The sequence below is a fragment of the Triticum dicoccoides genome, chromosome 3A (assembly GCF_002162155.2).
Source record: "Triticum dicoccoides isolate Atlit2015 ecotype Zavitan chromosome 3A, WEW_v2.0, whole genome shotgun sequence".
NCBI classification, from domain to species: Eukaryota; Viridiplantae; Streptophyta; class Magnoliopsida; order Poales; family Poaceae; genus Triticum; species Triticum dicoccoides.
The window spans coordinates 303,030,985-303,049,516 of record NC_041384.1 but is presented as its reverse complement, the minus strand read 5'-3'; positions in this window follow the sequence as shown (position 1 = coordinate 303,049,516).

Here is an 18,532-nt window from a genome sequence, read left to right as displayed (position 1 = left end):
CCTTGGGAAGGATATACCCTTGAAATATGTGTTTAAACACATTTTCCTTTCCATTGTTCTGTTTAATCTGATAATCATATTTTCCTTTCCATTGGTTGGTATAACGTTGCTTGTGATCTATATGATCTAAACAGTAATAAGTCACTGCTTTTGTAAGCACCTCGGTGTACAACTCTGTCAGTAAGAACCTGTTACTATTGTTGATGGCATTCCGGTAACCATCGATGGACGAGAACTTTGCCTATTGGTCCGCCTCGTTCAACGAGCAGGAAGATGGTTCTCTTCGTCCCTCGTCCTTGGTACCAATGATTGTTGCCAACATGACTGACAGACTAGCCTCTGACATACATTGCTATCCTGATCGTGCAAGAAGTCAGTGCCCTTTCTAATTTTAACCCGCATGGTGGGCCCATAACCCACGGGTCATAGGATCGAAACCTGACTCTCCTGAACACCCCCTGTTCCCAAAGATATTCCTCGTGCGTGGCCTCGTAGGTAATTCACGAGCCACCTTCCGAGAGATCATCAATTCTGGTATCAGACATAATACTTATTCCGTTGCTTTGAGCCCCTTTCACGCCCTGTTACCGGCATCAAACGGTTGCCTTCCTGCTCGAAACTCCCCATGCTACCTCATTACTTGCTCTTGATAATTTCTTAAGTTTCAATTCGAGAGTTACTTTCCGCCACCTTCCCCGCTGTTATCTAACAGATAATCTACCTTGTAGAGGTTAGTTCTTCCTAAGATACTGTAACACCCCGGATATGATTTTCCCTATATGTATTCCAACTCTTGCCGTTTCTGGCCTTAAGTTATTTTATTTTCTCGGTTCGGGTTTTTGTCTCCGTGTGTTGTTCTCGTTGTCATGCATCTCATATCATGTCATCATGTGGATTGCATTTGCATACGTGTTCATCTCATGCATTCGAGCTTTTTCCCCGTTGTCCGTTTTGCATTCCGGCGCTTCGTTCTCCTCCGGTGGTCATTTCTACCTTTCTTTCATGTGTGGGGATTAAATATTTCCGGTTTGGACCGATACTTGCCAAGCGGCCTTGGTTTACTACCGGTAGACCGCCTGTCAAGTTTCGTACCATTTGGACTTCGTTTGATGCTCCAACGGTTAACCGAGGGACCGAAAAGGCCTCGTGTGTGTTGCAGCCCAACACCCCTCCAAGTTGGCCCAAAACCCACCAAAAACCTCTCCATCATCTAGAGCGTTCGATCACGATCACGTGGCCGCAAACTGCACCTCATTTGGACTCTCCTAACTCCCTCCATGTCTATATAAAGACCCCCCATTCGAAATCCCGGATCAAAACCCTAGATCCATCTTCGTCCGCCGCCGCCGGACAAAAACCTCAGCCGACGGACGTGTCCGACTTCCACCCCGCCGCCACATGTCGCCGCCCGAGTCGCCGCCGCCTCCACCTACCGCGCCGGCCCGGCGAGCCCACGGGAGGCCCTCCTGGCCCGGTTCCCGCGCGCCGCCGCCCGCGCCCGACGTCCTCTTTCTCCTTCGCCGCACCGCCTCCCCACCTCCTCTCGCCGGACCTCCGCCGCCGCGCCATTGCCGGCCGGAGGAGAGCTCCAGCCCGGCCGCCGCGTCCTCCCATCGCCGCCCGCGCGCCCCAAGGCGCCGGCCACCCTCGCCGACCTCGCTCCCGCGCCGCTCCGGCCCCTCATCGCCCGGATCCGGCGCCCCGGCAAGTTCCTCGACCATTCCGGCGAAGTTCCGGCGAACCTCGTTTCGCATGAAGCCCCGGATCTAGATCTGAGATTTAAATCTCGGTTGACTTTCTGCCGAAACCCTAGTTCATATTGCCATGTTCATCGTGCTATAACTTTGCATCCGTAACTCCATTTTGGGCATATAGCATATCAAAATGTTCGTCTCAGAGAGCACACAATTTCATCTCATTGCATCATTTTCATTTGAGTTTATCTTGATGCCCGAAATTCTGTTAGAAGAGTGCTATTTGAGTTAATTGTCAGATCTACTGCTCCATTTAGCTATTTGTCATTTTTTGCCATGATTAATGTGTGCATGATATGCCCTGGTGCTCTACATATGTTTTGTTAAGGGTTTTGCCATATTTCGAGAGGTGCAACCCATGTATTTTTGTGATGTGTATGGTGACTAGCACAAGCTTGCAAAGTGAGGCACTTGGTAATGCTGATTTCAAGGACTTAGCATTTCCACTAAGTCCTTGAGCTGTTTATTTCATATGGCCATATGTTCATGTTGTTTCCTAGTGATCCGTGCCTCTTTTGAGGATGATCAGTAAGGATGTTTTGTTAATCTTGTAGTGCTATATCCATCCATGTCTTTGTTTGCAAGTATGGAGCACCCTAGCTTGAGTCAATCGAGCTCTACTTTATCTATTTCGTGAATCTGGGCAGATTGTCTACTTGTTAGCGATTTTGCCGAGGATGCTGTAGTTGATCCGTGCATGCTATGTTATTGTTCTTGCCATGTCTAGCTTGTATTTTGTGTATTCTTTATGGCTGTATGCTTAGCTTGTCATGACTTGCTCTGTAGTGAGTGCATCGAGCTCGTAAACATGCCTACTTGATATTTGTTTTCAGCATGCTTCAGTTTTCACTAAGTCTGTGATCTGATTATGTTTTTGCCATGTTCACATGCTTGCAAATGTATTTTCTGATCCCTTTTGGCTCAAGGTCACTAAGGGACTTTTGTTAAGCTCTTTGAGTAGCTCCATGCCATGCTTTACTTTGCCATGTTCAGATCCTGTAGCATGTAGTTTTGTTGCTCCAAAGTGTGCTATCTGATCTGAGATTCCAGACAAGTGTTATTTTCACTAAGTCTGAAATCCGTTTACCAAATGCATTTTTGCCATGCTTGTTTGAACCTGTTAATGGATGATTTGGCCATAGCTCAGTGCTAGACTTTTGTTAAGCATCATGAATGGATTCCTACCATGTATTTTGATGCCATGTTTGGGTGCTATAGCATGTTCATCTTGTTGCATTTAGATGGCTACTTGCTGTAAATCGCAGAACGTGGCCATATTTGAATCGCTTGCCATTTCCAAACCGTAACTCCGATTCCGGCGTTCTTTATATCGTTTTCAAGCGATTTCATCTCATCTTTCCAGTGGCACACTTGTATTTCCAAGTTGAGGCCAGGTTCATGCATTCCTTGTCAAATCTTGCATATGCATCCCGCATCGCATCCCGCATAGCATACCATCCTTGCATCATATTGTTTGAGCCTTGCACGTGGTTGATTGTGTCCTTGTTGCTTGTTTGTCTTGTTTGGGTAGAGCCGGGAGACGAGTTCGCTAACGAGGAGCCCATTGAGTTTGCTTTCGAGGATCCAGTCAACTCTGACAACTTTGCAGGCAAGATGATCATACCCTCGAAATCACTACTATCTTTGCTTTGCTAGATGCTCGCTCTTTTGCTATGCCATGCTATGATGCCTACCACTTGCTTTCAAGCCTCCCAAATTGCCATGTCAAACCTCTAACCCACCATGTCCTAGCAAACCGTTGATTGGCTATGTTACCGCTTTGCTCAGCCCCTCTTATAGCGTTGCTAGTTGCAGGTGAAGATTGAAGACCGTTCCTTGTTGGAACATTATTTACTTGTTGGGATATCATTATATTGCCATGTTATCTTAATGCATCTATATACTTGGTAAAGGGCGGAAGGCTCAGACTCTCGCCTAGTGTTTTGTTCCACTCTTGCCGCCCTAGTTTCCGTCATATCGGTGTCATGTTCCCGGATTTTGGTTCCTTACACGGTTGGGTTATAATGGGAACCCCTTGACAGTCCGCCTTGAATAAAACTCCTCCAGCAATGCCCAACCTTGGTTTTACCAATTGCCACCTAGCCTTTTCCCTTGGGTTTCGCGGACTCAAGGGTCATCTTATTTTAAACCCCCCGGGCCAGTGCTCCTCTGAGCGTTGGTCCAACCTAGAGCACCGTGCGGGGCCGTCCCTTGGCAACTTGGGTTACGTTGGCTCCCATACGCTTAGCTTATCCGGTGTGCCCTGAGAACGAGATATGTGCAGCTCCTATCGGGATTTGTCGGCACAGTAGGTGGTGTTGCTGGACTTGTTTTACCATTGTCGGAGTTGTCTTGAAGAACCGGGATACCGAGTCTGATCGGAACGTCTCGGGAGGAGGTCTATTCCTTCGTTGACTGTGAGAGCTTGTCATGGGCTAAGTTGGGACTCCCCTGCAGGGATTTGAACTTTCGAAAGCCGTGCCCGCGGTTATGGGCAGATGGGAATTTGTTAATGTTCGGTTGTAGATAACTTGAACCTTAACTTAATTAAAATGAATCAACAGTGTGAGTTACCGTGATGGTCTCTTCTCGGCGGACTCCGGGAAGTGAACACGGTGTTGGAGTAATGCTTGCGCAGGTTGTTCTCTAGTTTCTCGCTCGCGCTTTGCCTCCTCTTCTCACTCTCTTTTGCGAACAGGTTAGCCACCATACATGCTAGTCGCTTGCTGCAGCTCCACATATATTTACCTTGCCTTACCTATTAAGCTTAAATAGTCTTGATCGCGAGGGTGCGAGATTGCTGAGTCCCTGTGGCTCATAGATTACTATTACACCAGATGCAGGGCTTGATGATTCCGCTCCAGATGACGCGCTTGAGCTCAAGTGGGAGTTCGACGAGGACTCTCAACGATACTACGTGTCTTTCCCTGATGATCAGTAGTGGTGCCCAGTTGGGGGTGATCAGGACCGTGTCGCATGTTGGGTTATCTTTTATTTTGGCGCCGTAGTCGGGCCATGAGTGTTTGAATGATGTAATGTTATTTATGCACTTTGATTGACGTGGCGAGTGTAAGCCAACTATGTTTTTCCTCTTTATTATTTATGTTACATGGGATGTTGTGAAGATTTCCTAACTTGCGACATTGCTTTCAATGCGGTTATGTCTCTAAGTCGTGCCTCGACACGTGGGAGCTATAGCCGCATCGAGGGTGTTACAGATACCCCTCATCCTTGTTCGTAAGTATGATGGAGTTCCCGGAGAAAGGATGCCGATTTCATCATGAGGACTTGAAATAGAGAGATGAAGACAACAACGTAGTGGATCGACCTCTTCGAGAAGAGCAACCAAGACTAATAAGATTCGTTAGAATTTCGAAACCAGACCTTTCCCCCTAACTCTACCTCTTAAATCTCGGGACGAGATTTCTTTTAGTGGTGGAGAATTGTGACGCCCGGATAATTAAGCTACAGTAATCCCATGCTAATGGTGCCATGTCATCACTCTTACTGTTACTAATCCCCCTTTGCATTCAAACACAGTTCAAATCCCAAATTCAAATTAAAGTCAAAATTTAAAATTCTCAAACATGCAAACTAAAATGTGCAGAGTGTGGCAAATATTGCATAACTAATTATGGCTGTGAACCAACATCTTTGCAAAGTGGTTTACTGCCTTTAAGTAATTAAAACAAGGGCTAAAAGCAATTATTAAATGCCTTTAATGATAAAACAAATACAAATATATTTTATTGTAGTGTTAAACTTTTTGTGGCAGTAGCCTAATTATTACTACTAATTTAGATGCTAAAAATTATGTTTTACAAAACTAAAATAAATAAATAAAATGAAACTAAAAGAAAAATAGAAAAGTAAATAAAAAAGACAAGAGATCCAAAAGGTTAAATAAATAAGAAAAGCCCCTGGGCCTCGGCCCAGCTCAGCCAGCTGGCCCACCTAGCCCCAACCGGTCGCCTACTCCACCTGTTCCCCTGGCGCGGTCGCAACAGGAGCGACACCCCGCCGAACCACCTCGTCGGCCTCGACGAGGGGTAAGGCAGGCGCCCTCCTCCCTCTCGGCCTCGTCAGCTCCACTCCCCCTACGCAGATATTTTTTCCACGCCTCCTCTCTCCCTCGTCACTCCGCCGCGTCCAGATCCACCTCGTCATGCGCCCGCGTTGCCGGCCATCTCATCCTACCGCGGCCACCATGCCCCCCCCACCGCCTAGGACCGTGTCCGTCCGCTTCGTCGTCTTCCTCTGCATCAACTGGTGCCACCCGTTGGAGCTCCTCATGCTGCAGCGCCGGATCAAAGCTTCTTCCTGCTCGGGTCATCGACGAACCACGACGACGCCGGCCACCTCTGCTGCTCCTAAGCCACTCGACGGGCCTCCTTGCGCCTGCTTGGTGAGCACCACCCCGTTCCACCTTTCCCTCGTCGCCGTAGTCGCCGTAGCATCGTTACCCGCGAGCTTCGGCTCCGCAGTCCGCCGTGGCCGGATATCTCCTCCCGCACGCGCTCGCACACCGTCCGCCCCTGCATCCACGCTGCAGTACGCGCCCTGCAGCGCCTCTTCTGCGGCCCGTCTCTGACGCCCCACCCCCGCCCACTGTTGCCTACTACCGCTGCAGTCTTCTACCCATTGTCGTTCCTCAATGCCCGCTGCGACCGTCCACGCACGCGCTCCCCTGCAGCCACCCACGTCCCCACGCCTCACCCGCCGCCCTGTTTGCTGCTATTGCCGCGTCCTGCGCTGTTTCACCCAGCCCTGCCTCGTCCAGGCAGCGCACTGTCGCGCCCTGTGCGCCAGCAGACTGCGCCGGCGCCGCCCGCTGACTGCGCATGCGCCACTTGCGCCTGACCGCGCCACCAGGCTGCGCCCCTGTGTCTTGCCATCAGCAGCTGCTGTTGTCTCCCATTGTCCACACGCCTCCTTCCCTGCGCTCGCACTCGTCGCCGGCCGAAGTGCCGCGCCCCGCACCCAACTCCTATGCATGCCGCTGCTGCTACGCTGAATTACTACTGCTACTAGCTACTATAGCTTGCTACTAGTTAGCTTTTCAAATTCTACGTTGACTAATCCCCTAAACAGTCCCTAATCAATGGTTAAACAGTTGTTAATATGTGTAAAAAATAGTAGTAGAAAATATACTTCACAAACTCCATTTTATCCCACTGGACCAAATCCTTTCGATGCCTGGATTTAATCCTATCAAAATCGCAAAATGCTTTGTTTTATTAAAAGGGAACAGAAGTAACTCCTAGCTACGTGCTGTGTGTGTGTGTGTGTGTATTCTGTAGGTGTGTGTGATGTGTGTATAGCGTATGTGTGGCCGATGTGCCATGTGTGTGGGGCTGCCCCAAAATTAGTTAGGTCTAATTTATTTTAGATGGATTAGTTTTAGGATTATTTTTGCTCCTTAGCTAGTTTTATTAGTGCTAAGTTACTCTAGTAGTAGATGACATGTAGGCCCTCTTTTTAAATAAGTTAGGTTTAGAGTCTATGACATGTGGGCCACACATGTCCTTTTGACTAGTCAAATTGACTTGGTCAATTCGGTTTAAGCTAAATATAATAATTCTGGAATATTGTTAAAACTTTAGAAAATTAATATAAAATAATACGTAACTCGGATGAAAAACTCTGTACATGAAAGTTGCTCAAAACGACGAGACGAATCTGGATACGCAGCCCGTTCGTCCGCCACGCACCCCTAGCATAGCGAACACGCAACTTTCCCTCTCCGATTCATCTTTCCGAAAACGCGAAATACCGAGGATATCTTCCCGGATGTTTCCCCCCTTCACCGGTATCACCTCATACCGCGTTAGGGCACTCCTAGCACCGTTACTTGACATGTCATGCATCGTTATGCAACTGTTTGCATTGTATCCATTGTTTCTTCCCCCTCTTCTCTCCGGTAGACTACGAGACTGACCCCGCTGCTGGTGCCCCGATCGACTACGCTGTTGACGACACCTCTTTCTTGCCAGAGCAACCAGGCAAGCCCCCCCCCCTTGATCACCAGATATCGCGTACTCTTCTCTATACTGCTTGCATTAGAGTGGTGTAGCATGTTACTGCTTTCCGTTAATCCTATTCTGATGCATAGCCTGTCATTGTTGCTACAACTGTTGATACCTTACCTGCAATCCTAAATGCTTAGTATAGGATGCTAGTTTATCATCAGTGGCCCTACATTCTTGTCCGTCTGTCATGCTATACTATCAGGCCGTGATCACTCGGGAGGTGATCACGGGTATATACTTATGCATATATACATGCTATACAGGTGGTGACTAAAGTCGGCTCGGCTCGCTTGAGTACCCACGAGTGATTCCGATGTTGGGGGCTGAAGGGGCAGGTGGCTCCATCCCGGTAGAGGTGGGCCTGAGTGTTGGAAATATGCCCTAGAGGCAATAATAAAATGATTATTATATTTCCTTGTTCATGATAATTGTCTGTTGTTCATGCTTTAATTGTATTATCCGGAAATCATAATACATGTGTGAATACATAGACCACAATGTGTCCCTAGTGAGCCTCTAGTTGACTAGCTCGTTGATCAACAGATAGTCATGGTTTCCTGGCTATGGACATGGGGATGCCATTGATAACGGGATCACATCATTAGGAGAATGATGTGATGGACAAGACCCAATCCTAAACATAGCACAAAGATCGTATAGTTCGTTTGCTAGAGTTTTCCAATGTCAAGTATCTTTTCCTTAGACCATGAGATTGTGTAACTCCCGGATACCGTAGGAGTGCTCTGGGTATACCAAACGTCACAACGTAACTGGGTGACTATAAAGCTATACTACGGGTATCTCCAAAAGTGTCTGTTGGGTTGACACGGATCAAGACTGGGATTTGTCACTCCGTATGACGGAGAGGTATCTCTGGGCCCACTCGGTAATGCATCATCATAATGAGCTCAAAGTGACCAAGTGTCTGGTCACGGGATCATGCATTACGGTACGAGTAAAGTGACTTGCTGGTAACGAGATCGAACGAGGTATTGGGATACCGACGATCGAATCTCGGGCAAGTAACGTACCGATTGACAAAGGGAATTGTATACGGGGTTGCTTGAATCCTCGACATCGTGGTTCATCCGATGAGATCATCGAGGAGCATGTGGGAGCCAACATGGGTATCCAGATCCCGCTGTTGGTTATTGACTGGAGAGCCGTCTCGGTCATGTCTACATGTCTCCCGAACCCGTAGGGTCTACACACTTAAGGTTCGGTGACGCTAGGGTTGTAGAGATATGAATATGCAGTAACCCGAAAGTTGTTCGGAGTCCCGGATGAGATCCTGGACGTCACGAGGAGTTCCGGAATGGTCCGGAGGTGAAGAATTATATATAGGAAGTGCAGTTTCGGCCATCGGGAGAGTTTCGGGGTCACCAGTATTGTACCGGGACCACCGGAAGGGTCCCGGGGGTCCACCGGGTGGGGCCACCCATCCCAGAGGGCCCCATGGGCCAAAGTGGGGAGGGGAACCAGCCCATAGTGGGCTGGTGCGCCCCCCTAGCCCCACCCCATGCGCCTAGGGTTGGAACCCTAGGGGTGGGGGGGGGGGCCGCCCCACCTTGCCTTGGGGGCTACTCCACCCTTGGCCGCCGCCCCCTAGGAGATCCCATCTCCTAGGGCTGGCGCCCCCCCTAGGGGAGCCTATATAAAGGGGGGAGGGAGGGGGCAGCCACACTTTGAGTCTTGGTGCCTCCCTCTCCCCTGCTCCACCTCTCCCTCTCGCAGTACTACGGCGAAGCCCTGCTGCGGTGACGCCCTGCATCCACCACCACGCCGTCGTGCTGCTGGATCTTCATCAACCTCTCCTCCCCCCTTTCTGGATCAAGAAGGAGGAGACATCACGCTGACCGTACGTGTGTTGAACACGGAGGTACCATCCGTTCGGCGCTAGGATCTCCGGTGATTTGGATCACGTCGAGTACGACTTCCTCATCCCCGTCCTTGAACGCTTCCGCGCGTGATCTACAAAGGTATGTAGATGCAATCCGATCACTCGTTGCTAGATGAACTCATAGATGGATCTTGGTGAAACCGTAGGAAATTTTTTTGTTTTCTGCAACGTTCCCCAACAGTGGCATCATGAGCCAGGTCTATGCGTAGTTCTCCTTGCATGAGTAGAACACACTTTGGTGTGGGCGTAGATGTTGTCAACTTTCTTGCCGCTACTAGTCTTATCTTGCTTCAGCAGTATTGTGGGATGAAGCGGCCCGGACCAACCTTACACGTACGCTTATGTGAGACTGGTTCCACCGATTGACATGCACTAGTTGCATAAGGTGGCTAGCGGGTGTCTGTCTCTCCCACTTTAGTTGGAGCGGATTCGATGAAAAGGGTCCTTATGAAGGGTAAATAGAAGTTGACAAATCATGTTGTGGCTATTACGTAGGTAAGAAAACGTTCTTGCTAGAACCCTTTTGCAGCCACGTAAAACTTGCAACAACAATTAGAGGACGTCTAACTTGTTTTTGCAGCAAGTGATTTGTGATGTGATATGGCCAAAGTTGTGATGAATGATGAATGATATATATGTGATGTATGCGATCATGTTCTTGTAATAGGAATCACGACTTGCATGTTGGTGAGTATGACAACCGGCAGGAGCCATAGGAGTTGTCTTTATTTTTTGTATGACCCACGTGTCATTGAGAAATGCCATGTAAATTACTTTACTTTATTGCTAAATGCGTTAGCCATAGTAGTAGAAGTAATAGTTGGAGAGCAACTTCATGGAGACACGATGATGGAGATCATGATGATGGAGATCATGGTGTCATGCCGGTGACAAGATAATCATGGAGCCCCAAGATGGAGATCAAAGGAGCTATGTGATATTGGCCATATCATGTCACTATTATTATTTGATTGCATGTGATGTTTATCATGTTTTTGCATCTTGTTTACTTAGAACGGCAGTAGTAAATAAGATGATCCCTCATAATAATTTCAAGAAAGTGTTCCCCCTAACTGTGCACCGTTGCGACAGTTCGTTGTTTCGAAGCACCACGTGATGATCGGGTGTGATAGATTCCAACGTTCACATACAACGGGTGTAAGACAGATTTACACATGCAAACACTTAGGTTGACTTGACGAGCCTAGCATGTACAGACATGGCCTTGGAACACAGAAGACCGAAAGGTCGAGCATGAGTCGTATAGAAGATACAATCAACATGAAGATGTTCACCGATGTTGACTAGTCCGTCTCACATGATGATCAGACACGGTCTAGTTAACTCGGATCATGTTATACTTAGATGACTGGAGGGATGTCTAAGTGGGAGTTCATTATATAATTTGATTAGATGAACTTAATTATCATGAACTTAGTCTAAAATCTTTACAATATGTCTTGTAGATCAAATGGCCAACGTTGTCCTCAACTTCAATGCGTTCCTAGAGAAAACCAAGCTGAAAGACGATGGCAGCAACTATACAGACTGGGTCCAAAACCTGAGGATCATCCTCATAGCTGCCAAGAAAGATTATGTCCTACTAGCACCGCTAGGTGATGCACCCGTCCCACAGAACCAAGACGTTATGAACGCTTGGCAGGCACGTGCTGATGATTACTCCCTCGTTCAGTGCGGCATGCTTTACAGCTTAGAACCGGGGCTCCAAAAGCGTTTTGAGCGACACGGAGCATATGAGATGTTCGAAGAGCTGAAAATGGTTTCCAAGCTCATGCCCTGGTCGAGAGATATGAAGTCTCCGACAAGTTCTTCAGCTATAAGATGGAGGAAAATAGTTCTGTCAGTGAGCACATACTCACTATGTCTGGGTTACATAACCGCTTGACTCAGCTGGGAGTTAATCTCCCGGATGACGCGGTCATTGACAGAATCCTCCAGTCGCTTCTACCAAGCTACAAGAGCTTTGTGATGAACTTCAATATGCAGGGGATGGAAAAGACCATTCCTGAAGTATTTGCAATGCTTAAATCAGCAGAGGTAGAAGTCAAAAAGGACCATCAAGTGTTGATGGTGAATAAAACCACTAAGTTCAAGAAAGGCAAGGGTAAGAAGAACTTCAAGAAGGACGGCAAGGGAGTTGCCGCGCCCGGTAAGCAAGCTGCCGGGAAGAAGCCAAAGAATGGACCCAAGCCCGAGACTGAGTGTTTTTATTGCAAGGGAAGTGATCACTGGAAGCGGAACTGCCCCAAATACTTAGCGGACAAGAAGGCTGGCAAAATGAAAGGTATATGTGATATACATGTAATTGATGTGTACCTTACTAGTACTCGTAGTAGCTCCTGGGTATTTGATACCGGTGCAGTTGCTCACATTTGTAACTCAAAGCAGGAGCTGCGGAATAAACGGAGACTGGCGAAGGACGAGGTGACGATGCGCGTCGGGAATGGTTCCAAAGTCGATGTGATCGCCGTCGGCACGCTACCTCTACATTTACCCACGGGATTAGTTTTAAACCTCAATAATTGTTATTTAGTACCAGCTTTGAGCATGAACATTGTGTCAGGATCTCGTTTAATTCGAGATGGCTACTCATTTAAATCCGAGAATAATGGTTGTTCTATTTATATGAGAGATATGTTTTATGGTCATGCTCCTATGGTGAATGGTTTATTCTTAATGAATCTCGAGCGTAATGCTACACATATTCATAGTGTGAATACCAAAAGATGTAAGGTTGATAATGATAGTCCCACATACTTGTGGCACTGCCGCCTTGGTCACATAGGTGTCAAACGCATGAAGAAGCTCCATGCAGATGGACTTTTAGAGTCTCTTGATTACGAATCATTTGACACGTGCGAACCATGCCTCATGGGTAAGATGACCACGACTCCGTTCTCAGGAACAATGAAGCGAGCAACCAACCTATTGGAAATCATACATACTGATGTGTGCAGTCCAATGAGTGTTGAGGCTCGTGGTGGCTATCATTATGTTCTCACCCTCACTGATGACTTGAGTAGATATGGGTATATCTACTTAATGAAACACAACTCTGAAACCTTTGAAAAGTTCAATGAATTTCAGAGCGAGGTTGAGAATCAACGTGACAGAAAAATCAAGTTTTTGCGATCAGATCGTGGAGGAGAATACTTGAGTCACGAATTTGGTACACACTTAAGAAAATGTGGAATAGTTTCACAACTCACGCCGCCTAGAACACCTCAGCGTAATGGTGTGTCCGAACGTCGTAATCGCACTCTATTGGATATGGTGCAATCTATGATGTCTCTTACCGATTTACCGCTGTCATTTTGGGGCTATGCTTTAGAGACTGCCGCATTCACTTTAAATAGGGCTCCGTCGAAATCCGTTGAGACGACACCGTATGAATTATGGTTTGGGAAGAAGCCTAAGCTGTCATTTCTAAAAGTTTGCGGATGCGATGCTTATGTCAAGAAACTTCAACCTGAAAAGCTCGAACCCAAGTCGGAAAAATGCGTCTTCATAGGATACCCTAAAGAAACTATTGGGTATACCTTCTACCTCAGATCCGAAGGCAAGATCTTTGTTGCCAAGAATGGATCCTTTCTAGAGAAGGAGTTTCTCTCGAAAGAAGTAAGTGGGAGGAAAGTAGAACTTGATGAAGTATTACCTCTTGAACCGGAAAGTGGCGCAACTCAGGAAAATGTTCCTGTGGTGCCTGCACCAATTAGAGAGGAAGTTAATGATGATGATCAAGATACTTCTAATCAAGCTCCTACTGAACTTCGAAGGTCCACAAGGACACGTTCCGCACCAGAGTGGTACGGCAACCCTGTCTTGGAAATCATGTTGTTAGACAACGGTGAACCTTCGAACTATGAAGAAGCGATGGCGGGCCCGGATTCCGACAAATGGCTGGAAGCCATGAAATCCGAGATAGGATCCATGTATGAAAACGAAGTATGGACTTTGACTGACTTGCCCGATGATCGGCGAGCCATAGAAAATAAATGGATATTTAAGAAGAAGACAAACGCGGATGGTAATGTGACCATCTATAAAGCTAGGCTTGTCGCTAAGGGTTATCGACAAGTTCAAGGGGTTGACTACGATGAGACATTCTCTCCCGTAGCAAAGCTGAAGTCCGTCCGAATCATGTTAGCAATTGCCGCATACTATGATTATGAGATATGGCAAATGGACGTCAAAACGGCATTCCTTAACGGTTATCTTAAGGAAGAACTGTATATGATGCAGCCAGAAGGTTTTGTTGATCCTAAGAATGCTGACAAGGTGTGCAAGCTCCAACGCTCGATTTATGGGCTGGTGCAAGCATCTCGGAGTTGGAACATTCGCTTTGATGAGATGATCAAAGCGTTTGGGTTTATGCAGACTTATGGAGAAGCCTCCGTTTACAAGAAAGTGAGTGGGAGCTCTGTAGCATTTCTCATATTGTATGTAGATGACATACTTTTGATGGGAAATAATATAGAGCTTTTGGACAACATTAAGGCCTACTTGAATAAGAGTTTTTCAGTGAAGGACCTTGGAGAAGCTGCTTATATATTAGGCATCAAGATCTATAGACTTAGATCAAGACGCCTCATAGGTCTTTCACAAAGCACATACCTTGATAAGATATTGAAGAAGTTCAATATGGATCAGTCTAAGAAGGGGTTCTTGCCTATGTTGCAAGGTGTGAAATTGAGCTCAGCTCAATGTCCGACCACGGCAGAAGATATAGAAGAGACGAGTGTCATCCCCTATGCCTCAGCCATAGGTTCTATTATGTATGCCATGCTGTGTACCAGACCTGATGTAAACCTTGCCGTAAGTTTGGTAGGAAGGTACCAAAGTAATCCCGACAAGGAACACTGGACAACGGTCAAGAATATCCTGAAGTACCTGAAAAGGACTAAGGAATTGTTTCTCATTTATGGAGGTGACGAAGAGCTCGTCGTAAAGGGTTACGTCAACGCTAGCTTCGACACAGATCTGGATGACTCTAAGTCACAAACCGGATATGTGTATATTTTGAATGGTGGGGCAGTAAGCTGGTGCAGTTGCAAGCAAAGCGTTGTGGCGGGATCTACATGTGAAGCGGAGTACATGGCAGCCTCGGAGGCAGCGCACGAAGCAGTCTGGGTGAAGGAGTTCATTACCGACCTAGGAGTCATACCCAATGCGTCGGGCCCGATGACTCTCTTCTGTGACAACACTGGAGCAATTGCCCTTGCTAAGGAGCCCAGGTTTCACAGGAAGACCAGGCATATCAAGCGTCGCTTCAACTCCATTCCTGAAAGTGTTCAAAATGGAGACATAGAGATTTGTAAAGTACATACAGACCTGAATGTAGCAGATCCATTGACTAAACCTCTCCCTAGAGCAAAACATGATCAACACCAGAATTCCATGGGTGTTCGATTCATCACAATGTAACTAGATGATTGACTCTAGTGCAAGTGGGAGACTGTTGGAAATATGCCCTAGAGGCAATAATAAAATGATTATTATATTTCCTTGTTCATGATAATTGTCTGTTGTTCATGCTTTAATTGTATTATCCGGAAATCATAATACATGTGTGAATACATAGACCACAATGTGTCCCTAGTGAGCCTCTAGTTGACTAGCTCGTTGATCAAAAGATAGTCATGGTTTCCTGGCTATGGACATGGGGATGTCATTGATAACGGGATCACATCATTAGGAGAATGATGTGATGGACAAGACCCAATCCTAAACATAGCACAAAGATCGTATAGTTCGTTTGCTAGAGTTTTCCAATGTCAAGTATCTTTTCCTTAGACCATGAGATTGTGTAACTCCCGGATACCGTAGGAGTGCTCTGGGTATACCAAACGTCACAACGTAACTGGGTGACTATAAAGCTATACTACGGGTATCTCCGAAAGTGTCTGTTGGGTAGACACGGATCAAGACTGGGATTTGTCACTCCGTATGACGGAGAGGTATCTCTGGGCCCACTCGGTAATGCATCATCATAATGAGCTCAAAGTGACCAAGTGTCTGGTCACGGGATCATGCATTACGGTACGAGTAAAGTGACTTGTCGGTAACGAGATTGAACGAGGTATTGGGATACCGACGATTGAATCTCGGGCAAGTAACGTACCGATTGACAAAGGGAATTGTATACGGGGTTGCTTGAATCCTCGATATCGTGGTTCATCCGATGAGATCATCGAGGAGCATCTGGGAGACAACATGGGTATCCAGATCCTGCTGTTGGTTATTGACCGGAGAGTCGTCTCAGTCATGTCTACATGTCTCCCGAACCCGTAGGGTCTACACACTTAAGGTTCGGTGACGCTAGGGTTGTAGAGATATGAATATGCAGTAACCCGAAAGTTGTTTGGAGTCCCGGATGAGATCCTGGACGTCACGAGGAGTTCCGGAATGGTCCGGAGGTGAAGAATTATATATAGGAAGTGCAGTTTCGGCCATCGGGAGAGTTTCGGGGTCACCGGTATTGTACCGGGACCACCGGAAGGGTCCCGGGGGTCCACCGGGTGGGGCCACCCATCCCGGAGGGCCCCATGGGCCAAAGTGGGGAGGGGAACCAGCCCATAGTGGGCTGGTGCGCCCCCTAGACCCACCCCATGCGCATAGGGTTGGAACCCTAGGGGTGGGGGGCGCCCCACCTTGCCTTGGGGGCTACTCCACCCTTGGCCGCCGCCCCCCTAGGAGATCCCATCTCCTAGGGCCGGCGCCCCCCCTAGGGGAGCCTATATAAAGGGGGGAGGGAGGGGGCAGCCACACTTTGAGTCTTGGCGCCTCCCTCTCCCCTGCTTCACCTCTCCCTCTCGCAGTACTACGACGAAGCCCTGCTGCGGTGACGCCCTGCATCCACCACCACGCCGTCGTGCTGCTGGATCTTCATCAACCTCTCCTCCCCCCTTTCTGGATCAAGAAGGAGGAGACGTCACGCTGACCGTACGTGTGTTGAACACAGAGGTGCCGTCCGTTCGGTAGGATCTCCGGTGATTTGGATCACGTCGAGTACGACTTCCTCATCCCCGTCCTTGAACGCTTCCGCGCGTGATCTACAAAGGTATGTAGATGCAATCTGATCACTCGTTGCTAGATGAACTCATAGATGGATCTTGGTGAAACCATAGGAAATTTTTTGTTTTCTGCAACGTTCCCCAACACTGAGTTCCCGAAGGCCCCCGACTGTTACACTGTGGCGGAGCGACAGGGTAGGTTGACACCACCTAGGAGAGAGGTGGGCCTGGCCTTGGTCGGCGTCCTTGATTACTTCAAGATAACACACTTAACAAGATCTTGGTATTTGATCTGAGTCTGGCCACTGGCCTATACGCACTAACCAACTACGCGGGAACAGTTATGGGCACTCGACGTCGTGGTATCAGCCGAAGCCTTCTTGACGTCAGTGACTGAGCGGCGCGCGCCGGGTTGGACCGCGTAATGCAACTTCCTTTGTAATGGAGGTTGCTAGGTCTGCTCTCCGGCCGCGTTCGCAACATGCAGGTGTGCAAAGGGCGATGGGCCCATACCCCTGCGCCATAGGATTTAGACCGGCGTGCTGACCTCTCTGTTGTGCCTAGGTAGGGCTGCGACGTGTTGATCTTCCGAGGCCGGGCATGACCCAGGAAAGTGTGTTCGGACAAAGGGGATCGAGCGTGTTGGGAAATGTGGTGCATCCCTGCAGGGAAGTTAATCTATTCGAATAACCGTGATCTTTGGTAACAGGACGACTTGGAGTTGTACCTTGACCTTATGACAACTAGAAGCGGATACTTAATAAAACACACCCTTCCAAGTGCCAAATACAACCGGTGATCGCTCTCTCACAGGGCGACGAGGGGAGGATCATCGGTTAGGATTATGCTACACGATGCTACTTGGTGAACTTACCATCTACTCTCTTCTACATGCTTCAAGATGGAGGTGGCCAGAAGCGTAGTCTTCGATAGGACTAGCTATCCCCCTCTTATTCCGGCATTCTGCAGTTCAGTCCACATATGATACCCTTATTCCATTTGATACCAATGCATACATTTGTAGTGTAGCTCCTTGCTTGTGAGTACTTTGGATGAGTACTCACGGTTGCCTTCCTCCCCCTTTTCCCCCCTTCTATTCCCGAGTGCTGCGACCAGATGTTGGAGTCCAGGAGCCAGACGCCACTGTCGATGACGACTACTACTACTACTACTCGGGAGTTGCCTACTACTATGTGCAGCCCGCTGACGACGACCAGGAGTAGTTCAAGAGGATCCCAGGCAGGAGGCCTGCGCCTCTTTCGATCTGTATCTCAGTTTGTGCTATCCTTTTTAAGGCAAACTTGTTTAACTTATGTCTGTACTCAGATATTGTGGCTTCCGTTGACTCGTCTATGACCGAGCTCTTGTATTCGAGCCCTCGAGGCCCCTGGCTTGTAATATGATACTTGTATGACTTATTTTTATTTGTAGAGTTGTGTTGTGATATCTTCCCGTGAGTCCCTGATCTTGATCGTACACGTTTGCGTGTATGATTAGTGTACGGTCAAATCGGGGGCGTCACATGACTATAACTTGCAAGATTGGATCTTGAACATGGATATAATGATAAATTCATAAACGGTTCAGATCTGAAATCATGGCACCCGGGCCCAAAGTGACAAGCATTAAGCATAGCAAAGTCATAGGAACATCAATCTAAGAACATAGTGTATACTAGGTATCATACCCTAACAAAACTAACTAGATTACATGATGAATCTCATCCAACTCCTCATCGACCAGCGAGCCTACAAAGGAATTACTCACTCTCGGTGGGGAGCATCGTGGAATTGGCGATGGAGAAGGGTTGGTGAT